The sequence below is a fragment of the Platalea leucorodia genome (assembly GCF_965183815.1).
Source record: "Platalea leucorodia genome assembly, chromosome: 9".
Lineage (NCBI taxonomy): Eukaryota > Metazoa > Chordata > Aves > Pelecaniformes > Threskiornithidae > Platalea > Platalea leucorodia.
Window position 1 is genome coordinate 6,616,623 of NC_138831.1, and position 15,218 is coordinate 6,631,840.

The 15,218-nt window shown below is 35.7% G+C and overlaps 1 protein-coding gene across 1 annotated transcript in view; it reads right to left on the minus strand.

Annotated features, from left to right (window-relative positions):
• Positions 1 to 9,102, minus strand: part of FHIT (fragile histidine triad diadenosine triphosphatase) — a 493,316-nt gene extending 484,214 nt beyond the window's left edge. Inside the window, exon 1 of the mRNA XM_082322071.1 lies at positions 9,069 to 9,102. The gene's annotated coding sequence lies outside the window, so the exon portion shown is untranslated. The remainder of the gene's footprint in view (positions 1 to 9,068) is intronic.
• Positions 9,103 to 15,218: the final 6,116 nt, after the last annotated feature.

The window sequence follows — 15,218 nt, forward strand, 5'->3', positions numbered from 1 at the left end:
TGCTATCTTGTTCTCATTCTTCTGAAAAAAAGCTCCTTAGTCAACAGAGAGCAGACAGGCCTGTCCTCCCACAAAGACCATTAATATTTATTTATCATGATACAACTGAAAAAGTATGTGATAATTGTAGACACAGGCCAATTTGGAGCTCATTATCTCCACCCCTTTTTTGTTTCTGTTACTGCATTTTTCCGTGACCATATGTAACTTGATAAAGCATTATTCCTTTATTATAACTCAGTATAAAGTATTTTATGTCTTCTCATATGAAGCATGCAACACAAAAATAATCTTCACTTATTGTACAATAATGATATAGAAATGCACTGTCTGGTATACTTCATTGCCTAAATGGATTTAAAAAGGCAGATTTTGTTCTTCCTTAGTCCAAAAATTCATCATACCTGAACTAAAATACACTTTCAGAACATCAGATCATTTGTTGTCTTATTGATGACTATGCAAGTAGGCAACAACCTTTAATGTTAGATCTTTGTACCATTTTTCTTCTAAAGCTTTAATTGATGGAAAAAATAAATTTTATTTGAAAAGAGAAATCAGAAACAAAAATAGCATTTATTTTCTTCAACATTATGTATTAGCAATAAACAAGTGCAGTATTGCAGCAGAATTATTATGGAGCCTTCCAATAATAACCTGCCACGGTGACAAAATCGTAAATTATAGACTGCCCATCAAGCCAGGTGAGCTTTCAGTCTCTGCAGTGAAATGTACACTGCAGCAGGCGTAGATGGAGTCACTTTCTGGAGCGTGGACAGAAGAAAACATAAGTTTATAATCCCTCATACATAATAATCCCAGTTGTGTATACTCTCTTCTGCAAGGGGAAGCATTTCACCTTTAACAGCAGAAGTCAGCTTTAGCATATTTGTTCTAGCAGCTCTTGTGGTGACATTAAATTCTGGCAAATAATAAATGTTGAATATTTTTTGAACTTTACAACCTTTGGAGACTGGATTATATTACTATTTATTATTGAAGGGGCATAATCAGTGAACACCTTAATTGCGTTTAACATCTGAAACAAGCAAGAATGCCAACAGAAAATAATCATTGATTTAAATAGGACCTATTTTAACTATAACTGTAACCAAGACAGTTATAGTGTTAATAATTCAATGTTGGTTGAAAACCACTCTCTTACCACTGATTTATACAGACTGAAGTAGGCATATGTTATGCTACAGGTGGATGTGAGGTCGTAAGAAACCACTTTACAGTCTTTCCCAGAAGTACAGTGTCAAAAAGGTCACCTCTGGTAAAGGATCTTTTGGATTAGTCTTTCAAATCAATGCATGAATTAAAAGCAATTTACATATAAATGGACTAATACTCTGGCTTTGAAATTAGATGAATTTTTAAGAGATTTAAGAAACAGCAGAAAAGGTCAGTTAGGCATTAAGTATACATAATGCAATTTTTAAAAACTGTTTGCCTTGGAACTACATGTTTCGGGTTTCTTAATATTTTGTATTCACAGCCTGTTCTGCCCAGAAAGGTACTGCCAGCTATTTGTGAGCAAACACAGAAAAATGATCCATGCTATGGATATCAGATTTGAGGTAAGTATGGTCTAAGACTTAGAAAGTGAAATTTTCTTAATATTAACATAGTTTGAAAGCATTTTTGTTTTCATAATGCAAAAATAAGAAAGCTTTACTCAAAGTCAATGAAGATTATTATATACTGGAAAGCAAGCAACAGAATCTTAGGGAGAATTTTCATATGACTTCTTATTTTCTCCCTCATCAAACCATGGTTCCAGTATGGCTTGATTTCTCCCTCTTTAGAGCCTTATGACACGAATATCTTATTCATCCCTGTAGAGCAAAACCTGCACTGGATTTTATTGTGGCTAGCAGCCCAAATGCATGCCACAGACGAAAGCAAGATCTAAGAATTAACCTCCAGTTTTGTGTGTGTGCATACGTGTGTACACATAAATAATCTTCTGGAGTCAGGATTTTTCTTTCTCTTCTGCAGAAAGAATCCTTAAATCTACTGTATTATTTAACACGGACATTCTTTCCTTAGACATTTATTTATATTATGGTCTCTTTCCGTAAAGAAGTCATTACTGACTCCTACATGCTGCTGCTTTTTCGTCACAAGTACACCCTGGTGATGACCCTTTCCTTTGCAGAATCAGCAAATGACAGTGATATGGGATCCAGTGTTGCATTAAAGGGGGGGGGGGAAGTAAAACATTCAATTACCTCCCTTTTGTATATATCTGTGTAATTAAATGGTATGTTCAACTTCCCGTTCATGGATGGCACAGAACTCAAATATGAAAATATAATCAAACAATGGACACTAAAATAAAGTACCTTCTTCAAGGCCAAGGTTAGACAGACAGTGCTTGCTCAAGCCATCTAAGTAAAATCCAACACCATATAAATACAAACTAACAACATGGCTCAATGAAGCCGTTTTACTAATGGTACTTCTGCATTCTCAGTGTCCATGCCATTGACTTGATGTTTTGTCAACACTGAGATGGATCATATTCAGTGGATTTATGTTTTTCACAACTGGGCTTGGGATAAACAGAGGGAAGGATTACTACCAGAATTAAATAATTAAAAAAAAAAAAAAAAAAAAAAATCACAAAAAAGAAGTCGTGACAGTAAGTTAGCAATCAATGCTGATGCACAGGACTGGCTATTGATGGGACATGAGAAATGTATAACCAAAAAGAAGAAATAGTATTTTAGAACAGGATTGCTTGCTAAAAACCACCAAAGAACTATAACTTCTGTTACACCACAAGAATAATCCTTCTGATAATATCCTACAGGATTTAATAAAGACAAAACCAGCATGTGTCACAGATATTAACAATACTGTTCTATGAAAAGCTTCAAAACCATTTATAATAAAGTTCATAATCCTTCCATACAGTTAATTTTAAAAATTACAGAATTCTAAAGAAAATATGATTATCTAATCAACCTTTAGGATAGTTTCCTTAGAAAGCCTGTTTTCTATCATACTGTGCAGTGCAAAACTGAATTTTATGTGGTAATTATTAAATTGGTCCCTTCCCTTACAGGAAGGCAAAAGAAATCAACAGATGCTTGCAATGAGCCCTGCAGCAAGGCACAAGCAAAACCAAGAAAATTTTATAGTTTGAGTTGATTTCAGATGATAAACAATGACGTTGTATAGATACAAATAGAATTCTGAGGCACATAAAAGGAGTCAAAGTAAGGCATAGAAGATACCCGCAGTTTGTTAGTTGCCGTGTAAGTGGTAACAGTACTATTAAGACAATTACTTAGTTAGTGTTCAAGTAACCAGTGAGTGTCAGATGACTTACGTCCTACATAAAGTATATACTCTATTGGAATCAGATCAGTTTTAGCTTATACTACAGAACACAACCTTCTCAAGACTCCAGGCAGCTTAGCTTTGGAAAAAATAAGGAAAAAATAAACATTTTTATTAAAAAAATATCCAAGAGACTCAAAAGAGAAAAGTACTTCCCAGTAATTTGATAAACAATTCTGATATTACGGAAAAGTATTAACCATAAAGGAACAAGGGACACCATACATCTAGTTCCTATGAATGTATTAGTATAGGAGAGACTCCTTATCACAAGAGCTAACTGGGCCCTCAAATATAAAAGACAATTTAAGATAGTTAGAAAGATGTTCAGCAACAATTCTAACAAAGAATTTGAAGATTTTTTGTTGTTGTTCTCTTTCTATGGTAAATTTATTCCTACAGAACCAAAAATATCTTAAACCAATTACTGCAAAATTGAGAGAAAATGCACACAGATTTACCTTGAGAAATTATCATTCTGTGTGAATACTTTTAAAGCAGGTAGATGAACTTGTACAGCAATTCAGTTGATAAAAAAGCTAGATTGCTTTTGATATGTAATTGACTTTTTCTAGTGCAGATTATGCCTATAAATGGGATCATTTTTTTAGCTGCCAATTATACAGAAACATCTTTTGAGTAAAAGCTACCATGAAAAAAAGTACTGACAATTTAATCCTATAGGACCATGGGTTCAAATGTAAGAAATACTACCTACTTATACAATTTTGAATGGTTTCATGTATGAACATGTTGTAAATCAGAGGAACATTATCTATTGCATATATAGGAGACCCAGAGCACATGTGGACCAACGCTCACATTCCCAATCACTGCTTTATGAGAAGTATGCAAAAATAAAGATATAAGATATCACTCAATCATGCAGGTACTGGAAGATTTGGGATAATAATAACTAAAAAAAACAAACAAACAACCTTAGGGGAATGAGGTCCAGCCTTTGGAAAAAGAAATTAACAGCAGGTCTTGCCAAATTACACAAGAATTTTGTAAAAGAACAAAAGGTATGGTTTATAAGGCTATAGAAGCTTGTGTCAAATCGAACAACAAAGGGCATGAACTTAAGCTAATGAAAGGTCATCTTCAAAGAGAACGTTGGAAGAAATGCTTTACACAGAGAATAGTTACGATAGAAAATAAACCACTATGACAACCTTTGCAACAAGTGATATAAACTTTAAAAGGTGACAAGCATTTGAAAGACAGTTATTGTGCAAATAGAGAAAGAGGGAGAGAGATGTCTGGCCTTTTCAAAAATAGGCTTTGCATCCATCCGTCTTCAAATCACCAGCATTACATCCCTATCTACTGCCTCATAAGTCCACTAAAAGAGAAAATTGACACCAAACTAAACTGAAGGATCCAACAAGAAGATCCTGACAGTTGAAATGGGTCTTAGAAATTCCATCTCCAAATGTTATTGCCTGAACTTGCTCATTTCAGTGAAGGAATAAATCTTGACCCATCTATGCCAGAGCCTTTATTTCTCTTTTAAAGATTCTTCCACTTTAACAAGTTTTGATTCAATAATTTAGGTGTTTTAAACCAAACATATAATCTTAAGTGGCTACCCATCACAAATATACTGAAGTTGCATATTAAAAAACTTAAAATTTTTATCTTGTGTCATCTGGACATCACCCTGAATCCCACATCTTTAAAGTCGGAAAAAATACTATTTTTATCAATTCTGTGAAATATCAAGAACAGTTGAATACTACTTTTTAAGTTCTGACCAACTGCAGAATAGGCAAGGGAAACTGTCATAATGCAGGCAAGCCTCTGAGGAAATGCAAGCCACGTTTGGAATTGTATCCTCAGGAAGGTTCAAAAGGAGCTTGACATCATCTTTGTTACACATTCAAGGGCACACAGACACAGTTTCAAAAGCAAAAAAACCTCTCATCATAAGAAGTCTCACTGAAACAAATACAGTCAAGATGGCTCCAGATGCACAGTTCTTCAGTGAAGGGATCAATAAAATAGTTTAAATTACAGGATTCCATTAAAAATTAACGCCACTGTATCCTACCCATATGCCATACAGAAAAACTCTAGTAACCACAGCCACCTGCTTGCTTAAGATGGAAACTACTTCTGGAATTAACATTTGTTATTGTCTGTGCTAACAGATCCTACTATGAAATTGGTCTTGGGTGACCATCATTCAATGATGTGGCTAATAAGAAAATTTTTTACCATAATTATTGTATTTTAGAAAGCATAAAGAAGTTGAATGGTTCTTAAAATCTTTAATGATTTGTGGTGATTTTCACCATAAAGATGGCAATGTATCAGTTTACCAGATGTCAGATCATGCAATGGATCATTAACAAGAGGGTGTTTTCTGAATACTTTCCAAATACATACCAGCTGGCTTATTCTCAGCAAGTAGACATAGTCATAAGCATCTCTTATCTGATTCACTTAACTGATGTCAAATACATCATGTATTAAAATCTCCAATGTTCATTTATAGCCTCTTTGTCTCAAAAGCAGTACACTATGTACACTACCCTGAAAAGATCCAAAATGATACAATCGCTATTTTCAGACTTTAAAAAAAAAGATTAGGAGTTTAGTAAATTTTTTTTAAAATGTATTTAAATGGAAGAAAAATTATTACAGTACACAACTCTACCAGACGTACCCTAGAGGTGATCTGATTATAAGATAAGGAATAGCACATTTCTTATCTGTCAAGAGTACTTTGAAGATCAAGACGGTTGAAGAGAATAATTTCAATGGATTAATAACTTTAGGCCACTGCATTTGAACAATCATATCCACACATTTGAAATAGAGACTAAAACCAGTATACTTGGCTGTCTGGAATTTTAGGCAAGACAGTATGATGCTCCCTGACAATCAGCTGCGGCTCATCCTACAGAGAGGCACCTGACCCTTGCACATCTCCAATGTAAGTATAGAACTAACAGTTATCAGCATTGCCCTGTTGTAGCTAGTGAAAACATGTGCAAGTAGTACTTGTATCGCCTTCCAGCCCCTGTCCAAGGGAAGAGGAAGGGGAAGGGGGCGGGAGCAAAAAACCCCAGACCAACAACAAAAAAACCCCATATTGGAGCAGAGAAAAAAACCCACACCATTCTCAGCATTCACTATCTCTTTTTACCTCCTTTAGGGAGCAAGCTGGCTCTAACAGACTCAGTCTCTAGTGTCTGCCTCTTTCTCACTGTAATTGTAAAGCTGGGATCAAGGAAGACACATCTATTTGTTCCTCTCTGTCACTAAAATGAAAATGTCTCCTGCTATTTTGTCAGCTTTGAGTATCCCTCCACTGGACAAGACCTCATTTCTCTAGAGTAAAGCATAGCTTGTGGGGGGAAAACCAGAGGAAAAAAATGATTTATGGAAAAGGAAAAGGGTACCACTTTAAATTTTGTTTCCCTTTTGCAAGTGACCTGTTTAAAAAAGTTCTCGGTCACAGTTAAGGAAATAAAAATTCCTCAAATAAAGCACAAAATGAAAAAGCAACTTCTCTCCATCACGAAAAAGCAATAGTTACTTCCAAGGAGAGTTGATAATGGCAGACCATCCACAGCTTTATACAAGGGAAAAGGGATAAATATCAACATATGTGATAGCTGCTGGTTATCAGAGTGAATAATTTAGAACTCATTTACTAGGTATGTGTCTGCCAATACATCAATTGCTTGAATTGCTCATTCCACAGCTAAACTACTGCACAAGAAGCAATTTCAAAACAATTTTTTACATAATGCTTAACAATTAATCAAAATGTATCCATTGCTTTTCAAATGAACCATTTTTCCTTTCACATTACACATTTAATAATGGGTTTATTCTTACACTGACTGATGATAATTTTGTCTTCATAAAAATACAAATGGAAGAGGGAGAAGTTCGATATCCCAGTCTCCTCAGCATGTTCATTTTATGCCACTCAGTGAATCAGAGGGCAAGCAAGTATCTTTGGATATTATCTAGTTCATATTTTCACCCTACGGCGGGATAAACCCAGGTAATTTCTGTATTAGCCGTTTTACTCACCCAAGGTGATCAAAGAACCTAAGAGCTGCAAGGTAGCCTGACAGAAGTTTTGTCCTAACCTATTCATATTCATAATGGGAAGATTGTTGAGTTTCTGATCCATTTGCATGCTTAACTAGCCTTGCTGTATTTCTTATCTAACCTGAAATTCTGTTTAAATTTTAGTCTGTTCTGTTTTAGCTGTTCTGTTTAGGCTGGGGGGTGGAAGAAAAGAGTGTTTCCCCTCTTTGCAATGATCATTTATGTTTTTGAGGACATAAGGTTTTTTTGCTAAACTACCTCAATTCTTAGGAATTTGGAGCCTGAGAAGTACTCAAGAAATGACAAATCAAGTGAGACTCCTCTTTAACTAGATCAGTTCTATAATAGCCAAGAACTTTATTTACAGAGTGGGAACATCGCATATTTCCCTCTACCCCCAATAGCTGAGACCATAGATGATTAATTGATGACATACCCAAGGCTTTGATACTTCAATACATTGTACCACCAGCCACATACTCTATCTTATGCTTTCTTGGACCATTTCCATTGTACTCCATTGCAATTTACCAAAACAAATCCACAATCCTAAAAAAGAGGGGCACCATAACAAGACCAATGAAACACAAAAGTAAGAACCTTCTTTGCTTCCCAAATCAGAAGTATCATGGTGGTTCCTTATAAAAAGTGAAGATAGTTTTATATTAAGTTTTTTCTTTTAGCTTTAAAACCAGTGAGGTTTCTCCTCCCTGCAAAACTAACATTTCAGTATTGAAAGGTCTTGATTTCACTACACAATTTCTTCAGGGAATTACTATTAAGTTACCAGCTCACTAGCATGACCACCTGGGGTCCCATTAGTGCCATATGCATTTGAATTGAAAAGACTGAAGGCTTCAATGTCTGAAGATACTCTGGCTTGACTAAACTTTAATTTTAGAATTCATATAGGCACACCAGCTGCACAACTCAGGTCCCCAGTAAATAACATTAGCTTGGTGAAGAATCAGAGGATGCAGAAGGCTACAGGCAGGGAAGCAGAAGAAGGTTTGTATTTGAGTGTACCTCACAACAGATTTCAGCAGCAAGTCAATCTCTCTTCAGAGGTTAGGGTGTACAGCTGCATACCCTGTTTACCAATGCCAAGCCTCTTGGATTCATAAAATTGGCTCTTGTGATTGGATTAAAACATTTTTGCAAGAGATAGAGGAATAAGCTCTATCACAGATCATGGAATAAACCTCACCCCAGCTCTGTCTACTGGGGGTTGGACTCTCCAGCCTAATCTCTTATTCATACAAAGAGCCTTACATACTGAGTACCTAAAGCTGTTTTGCATTACTGGATCTATTGTAATCCTTCTGTTTCTTTCTAACATGTTCTGATGCACAAGACTGTGCTCCCAGTTCAAAGATGAGGCATGTAGATTTAGAGAATCAGAGAGGTTCCTGCTACATGATTTACCTGTTTTGGGGTGGGTTTTTCTCCCCCCCAAGGTGTTTCCAAACACTGTTTAAACGAGTACTGAAATGGATCCCCGCCGTGACAATACATTAGGGATTTGGATTTTGTTATTCATTTCTTTGTTCATTGCTGTTAGGACCATGTGAAGAAGTCACTGATGGGTCTCATGCCTCAGTGAACAGAGCAGTATGTTCACATGAGAAATACACACTTACATTAGGAGGTCACAGGAGGCCTCTTCTATGTATTACTTGAACTTTACCTGAAAGAAGAAAACACAACTTAGAGGTCTTTAATAGAGAGGGTCACAAAACTGTTCAATGGAGAAATTCATCCATGAGTGATCATTGTGTGGGAAGAGGTGTATTCTCCATGGGCATCTTACTGAACTCCTCAGAACAGAACAGTTCAGTCTGGGGGGACCCGGTTTCTATGACTTTTTTTTTTTTTGCATATAGTTACAAAAATGTACATTGCTTTACAGTACATACTTCTGCCGCAAGACCATCAAAACAAAAAATTTCAATAATCATTAACATTTAGAGCATCGATTATCAGCTACCTGTTGAAGTACCAGTTGCCAAAATGTCTATTTAGTAAATAGTATCATAACTGGAAAGCATTAGCATTAGTACCATGTATTTTAGGATAACCACTAAACGCAAATTTTGCCATAAAGCAAAACCTTGACAAACCTAACGTTTCTTTGGTGAGAAGCTTCAACATTACATCTTTTTATTCAGATTTTCTTTTAAGCCTCAGCCCGAAGATCATGAATTCTGAATTTTAATTAGATTTGCTCTTTAGAACAAGTCACAACTCTGTCCTTACAGATAGCACAGCTGGAGCTAATCAGTCTTCTGAAAGGGTTACATGAAATGACATTAACTTCCCACTACTATACAGTAAACCAATGCATTATCTGAAAAGAACAGAAAAGCAAAGGTATTTCTCCTTTTTTGTACACTGTTAGGAGCTCCTTATTAGGACCCATTTTAACTACACAAGTATTTTAGCTCCAAAGATAAGAAAAAAAATCCATACCATATAGCTCAGTGCAAAGGATGATTAGAGTGATTTTCTAGCGTGCAAGGAAGGGACAACATGACCCTATGCATTTCACTCTCAATTACACTAGGGTATTATAGGAGAATGGAGATTAAACATTCCTGTCATGCACAAGATGTATGCAGCTGCCTCTTATTATTTGGTGAAGGTCATGAGTAAGGCCAAACCTATGACTGCATTCTAGCTAAGTAATTCAGCAGTCCCTTTTCCAAATGTGATTTGATAATGAGTTATTAGGAAATATGAACCTGCAGTAAGAAATATGGCAATGTTTAGGAGATAAGTATGTGCAACAATCCACACTGTTACTGTAAATTAGTGGCGTGAAGAATTCTCTAAGGATAAGTACGAAGCCACCATGAACGGAATTAACCTAATGTGGCACTCTGTCAGTCTACAGAGTGCTTAACAGCACTGGAAGTCCTCTAAGTAGTAGTTCGTTGATTCTACTAAATCCCTCTATCCAGGTGCATATTTTGTGGGACAGTCATTTCCTCATCAGTTATTTCTCTATTGTTTTGTTGCCATCAATATGATTTACTGTCATCCAATAAAACCCTTTCGGTTTCATAAAAGTAACATAAATAAAACATATAAAGTAATAAAATAAAAACATAAAAGTAACATATATTCCTCTATAAAGAGGAAATATTTTGTTCCAGTAATGCAATTCCAGTGTTTGGGATCAACTGTTGTTGAATCAGAAGAATGGAGAAATTCATACTTTGTTTTCTATTTTTTCAAAATGCCTTTCTCAAATCTAAACAAAAAGTTAACAACAATGTGCACAGGATTAGGTATTATGAAAGGTTAATGATATGGGAAAGAAATGCTTGAAGAAAGTACAAATTTGGGTTGGTAGGGACACAATAGTTTAAAACATAAGGACTCCTTAAAAGTACACTTGACTGCTAATGACCACCCTAGGATGTTCATTTTAGTACCAGTACCTGGATTAGAACTGGCAGATGGCAGTTGACACCCAGAGCTTGGGTTCGGAGACCTAACTGAAAATGCCCTGAAAAGACCACGTGGGACTGCCCTAATTTCAGCTACTGGGAACACTGCCAGAGCAACATACTCAGCTGACAAGTTTCAGCAGTTTCTGAGCACCACATCTAAACCAGGATCTGCACTAAAAAAATCTTCCTGAGATTGGGAAGGTAATAAAAGTACCTCCAAAGAAAAATAAGAATAAACTAATTCATGGATAATCGAATTTTAATAACTAACAATTCTGGGAAACCAAGTCTGAAGAGAAGCAGCAATAACCGATCATTCCAATAGCAATCCTCACAGGAAGGTCAAAATGCTGGGACAGACTCCTTGAGATGGAGAGGTTTCTTCAGGAACATATCTTTAACATTACCTTTGACAGCATTAACAGTTGGAGCAATTGTATGCCTGTTTTTGACTCCTACTTTTACTTTTTGGTAATTTAAGCAGTTTACTGTATTAGTGGCTAAGGATCAAGCAAGAATGGAACCTCCTGTCCTAAATATTCTATGAACACAGAATAGTCCATATGCCCTGCCCAGAAGAGTCTCCATGTCACGCAAAGCTTTTAGTATTCACCATTGTCAAGAAGGGAAGGAAGATATATGCTGATTCTCTTTTTCTCACCTAGAAGGGGACATCTAATAAAGCCATTCAAGGGGATCATTTTCCAGGGTGCCAGGTCTCTGAAGAGATTACTGTGCACATTCTCTACTGTTTCAAGTGGCAGCAAAGCCTACCTTTGTTACAAAACTTACAGCCTTGGAAGAATAAAATGCACTGCCACAAGCATTCAGATCAACTTCACTTGAGCTATGAAACATCCATGGCTGCTTTCACCGGTGTTCCAGGAATGAATAGTTTGCCTTTTTTTTTTTTTTTCTTTTCATGGCTAGCTCATTTGATACAGTTCTTTCAAAAGCCATTACAATTATAGAATCCAAGCTGTTAGAAGAAATCTTAATAAAAAAATTCCTTCTCATCACATACAAGGAAACACCAAAATATTTTGTCTTCCTTATTAATCCCATTAAAAACCTTCTATTCTTTATCCTGCAAAAAAGCATCCCCATATTTTTCCAGCTAAGCAATTTAACAGCATAAAGGCAACTTTAGAGGCCAACTTAGACATGATATATATATATATGCATATTGTGTATAAACACTAGTTTTCAAGCCAACACTTTGAAGAGACTGACAGAGACAAACATTAACAAAAAGCCTAGCCATCTACTAATTAAGAAGCTTTATACTTGAACATATTTCATGTATGTTTTAGAACTATACTAATATTTCAGTTATTTGACCTTCCTTGACATCACACACATTCATTCCTCAGCGTATGTCTCAGAATCATTATTTAAGACTAAAGCAGATAAACACCTGAAAGATATTTAAAAACAACTGTCAAAGGTTACAGGCAGGATTTCAACTCATTATATTAGAACTCCATCAGTTCTCAGTTTCATGAATTTTTGTTCTGTAGCGTGGCTTCAAGGCCCACCATTTTGATTCCTTGGAACAAAGAACATTGGGTTCAAAACCCAAAAGTATAGGCTCAGGTTTACAGGGCAGAACCCGGGACAGACTTTTAAACAAGGAGCAGCAAAAAACATGATTATTTTGGTGGAGTTTTCATTATAACTTAAACCAATAAATTAGTAATTATCATTAATTACCATATCTCTGAAGATGAAGAAGGCTTAAAGAAAAAGTACAGAAAAATCAAAACAGAAAGTACAAATTTTATATATCTATCAGGAAGTTTTTAGACAGATTTGGCATTTGAAATGTTGAAGAGAGGAGACATACATTTATCAGGATGTATGTTTTTTTTTTTCCTAAATTTGTCATCTCAGCAAGTTACTAAGACCACTGGAATAAAGACTATATCTTCTCTAGGAAGGGTTTCATATATATTTATAAGCTGTTACATAAGCATGTCCACATAATTGGACTAATCATATTCCATCATTTAAAAAAATGCAGTAACAAGAAGGATTTGTTTGTTTGAAGCATTGTAGACTTTAAAAATTAACGCTTATATTTTCGTCCTTGGACACATCCATAACATCTTGCCAATGATTTATAGTAAGATATATTCCATATCTGGGATATCCGAATTTCAATGTGGACAGATTATCATTAATACTGACATTAGTGCATCCTATTTTATTAAGTCCCAGCGAGAATGAATACAGTTCCACAACACTGAGAAACATCTGCAGAAGTATGAGACAGGAGCCTACAGGCTAAAAGCTATCTTGAAACTCTGTCACACTACCTGCCATAGATGAATTTTACTGATTTATGAAGTATTTCATAATGAATTCCAGTCTTTTGAACTTGTCACTAATTTAATACTACATCTCGCATCAAAAATCTCAACCAAAATACTGCCAGTACCTACAACATAACCTTCTTCCCACCCCAGTCAGTCATTCCTAACTGTGAGTAGGGAGCAAACAGAACTTATCAAACCCATCTAGGACGTTTATTCAGTCCATCACCTATCTGCACAGCAAATATGTCAGCTACAAGGTTTAAATTTAGCCCCATGGAGATCTTTCAGTGTTTCATTCCTGAGAAAAGGCTGACAATTGTAGCTTGCTCTGAGAAAATCGAAATCCAAAGACTACTTACAGAGGCAGTTTTACTGTATGCTTTATTCATTCTGTTAGTCACAGTTTGCTTTTTTATGAAGATATGCAAAACTAGATTCTTCTAATGAAGCACTAGCAAGCAGGCCACACTTGAAATTGCTTTTACCCTGTAAAGTCAAATGGGAGTATTTAACATTTGTCTGTAATTGCTAAACCAAAGGCTAATCATAGACACCTGTGACAGCTAATGGGTCTGTATTAGTTAAGCTAGTCAGACAGGATTTAACCTTCATTTCTGTTCAGGTGATGTCTACAAGTCATTAAAGGAGAGAATTAGCTGCAGAGTATCCAAGCAATACAGTGCAATTCAGGAATGAGAGCTGCTTAATAGTGCTAAAACAAAACAAAACAAAAAAAATCCTCTTCAGTTTCTTGTAAGTACACTTTGCCTATATGTTATACCTACACAAAGCTTAGCAGCAGATAAGGGTTTGGGCATTTAAGAAGACTGCCCAGCATGCTGATCAACACCTTATTTCCATGCTTCCATATTCCCACCTATTTGTCCATACTGATTGTTTTCAGCCTTCCACTTGGAGGCCTTAATCTCTCTGGATCAGAGAACTTTTTCCCTGTAGGTCTGTAAGGCAGCTCTCAAAGTGGGTCCTGGTTTGCAGCTTCAATTTATGAGAACGTGGCTTGTCAAACCTAGGATATCTAACATGTGAAAAATGAAAATACATTGAGAAATTAAAATATTTGCAAAGTTCTACCATTGTGTGGGAGTGAGATGAGCTTAGACCAAATTGAAAACACAGAAGAGTTGTTTGAAAACTGAAATTCTTAATTTTTTAAAATCTTTATGCACAAGCCTTAAAGTGGCAGCTGCTAATGAAAGTAATTTAGGAGCAGCTTCCACCAGAGCAGGCTTTAGGATGGATACTTTATTTAACAGCTACTGCCACAGTTTGGTGACATTAAAAAAAAAAAAAAAAAAAAAACACAAAACCACTATAATACACAATCAAGTGAGAAAATCATGAAGAAATAAAGTAGCAAGTAATTTTTGTAATATCAAAAGTTTCTAGCAAGCTGTTTGAGATTTTTTAAATACTATCTCATGCAGTTGAATTCCAGCCTAGTAAATGGGACTCACTGGGGTAACAAAGTGTGCTGAGTCTACAGAAGGAGAAAAATGCCAAGAGGATACATAAATACATTGAATGTAGTTTACATTCTGCTGAATTTAGTGTCTGCCAAGCCTAGTATACTGCTTGAAACGTTGTGTTTATCAGACATCTGGGTAAAATTTAGGAAAGCTAGGAGATATAGAAATTTCAAAATCATTTGGAAGAACCTCATAATAGTTTATTGTCATGCTTCAGGATAGGTCTTTTTATAACACAATGACTATACGGTCACTATGAAACCATCCTAAAATCCTGATTCTTGAAGATAATACAAAAACTTTTGGAACTGAGTGTTTAGAGAATGTCAAAAGGATGGGAATACCAGAACAGTTAAGTTTTGGAAGACAGTCTGTGTCCGGAACCTCTACACCTAAGACTTAGAGAGGTCTGCAGGACAAAAGCAAAGTATGTTTACTGCCTTAACAGTTTTTCCGATATTACCTTTTTTTCCCCAGCTTTTTTTAAAAATATTGCATGGGAAGATAAAGATCTCTTGAAAATTGCTGAA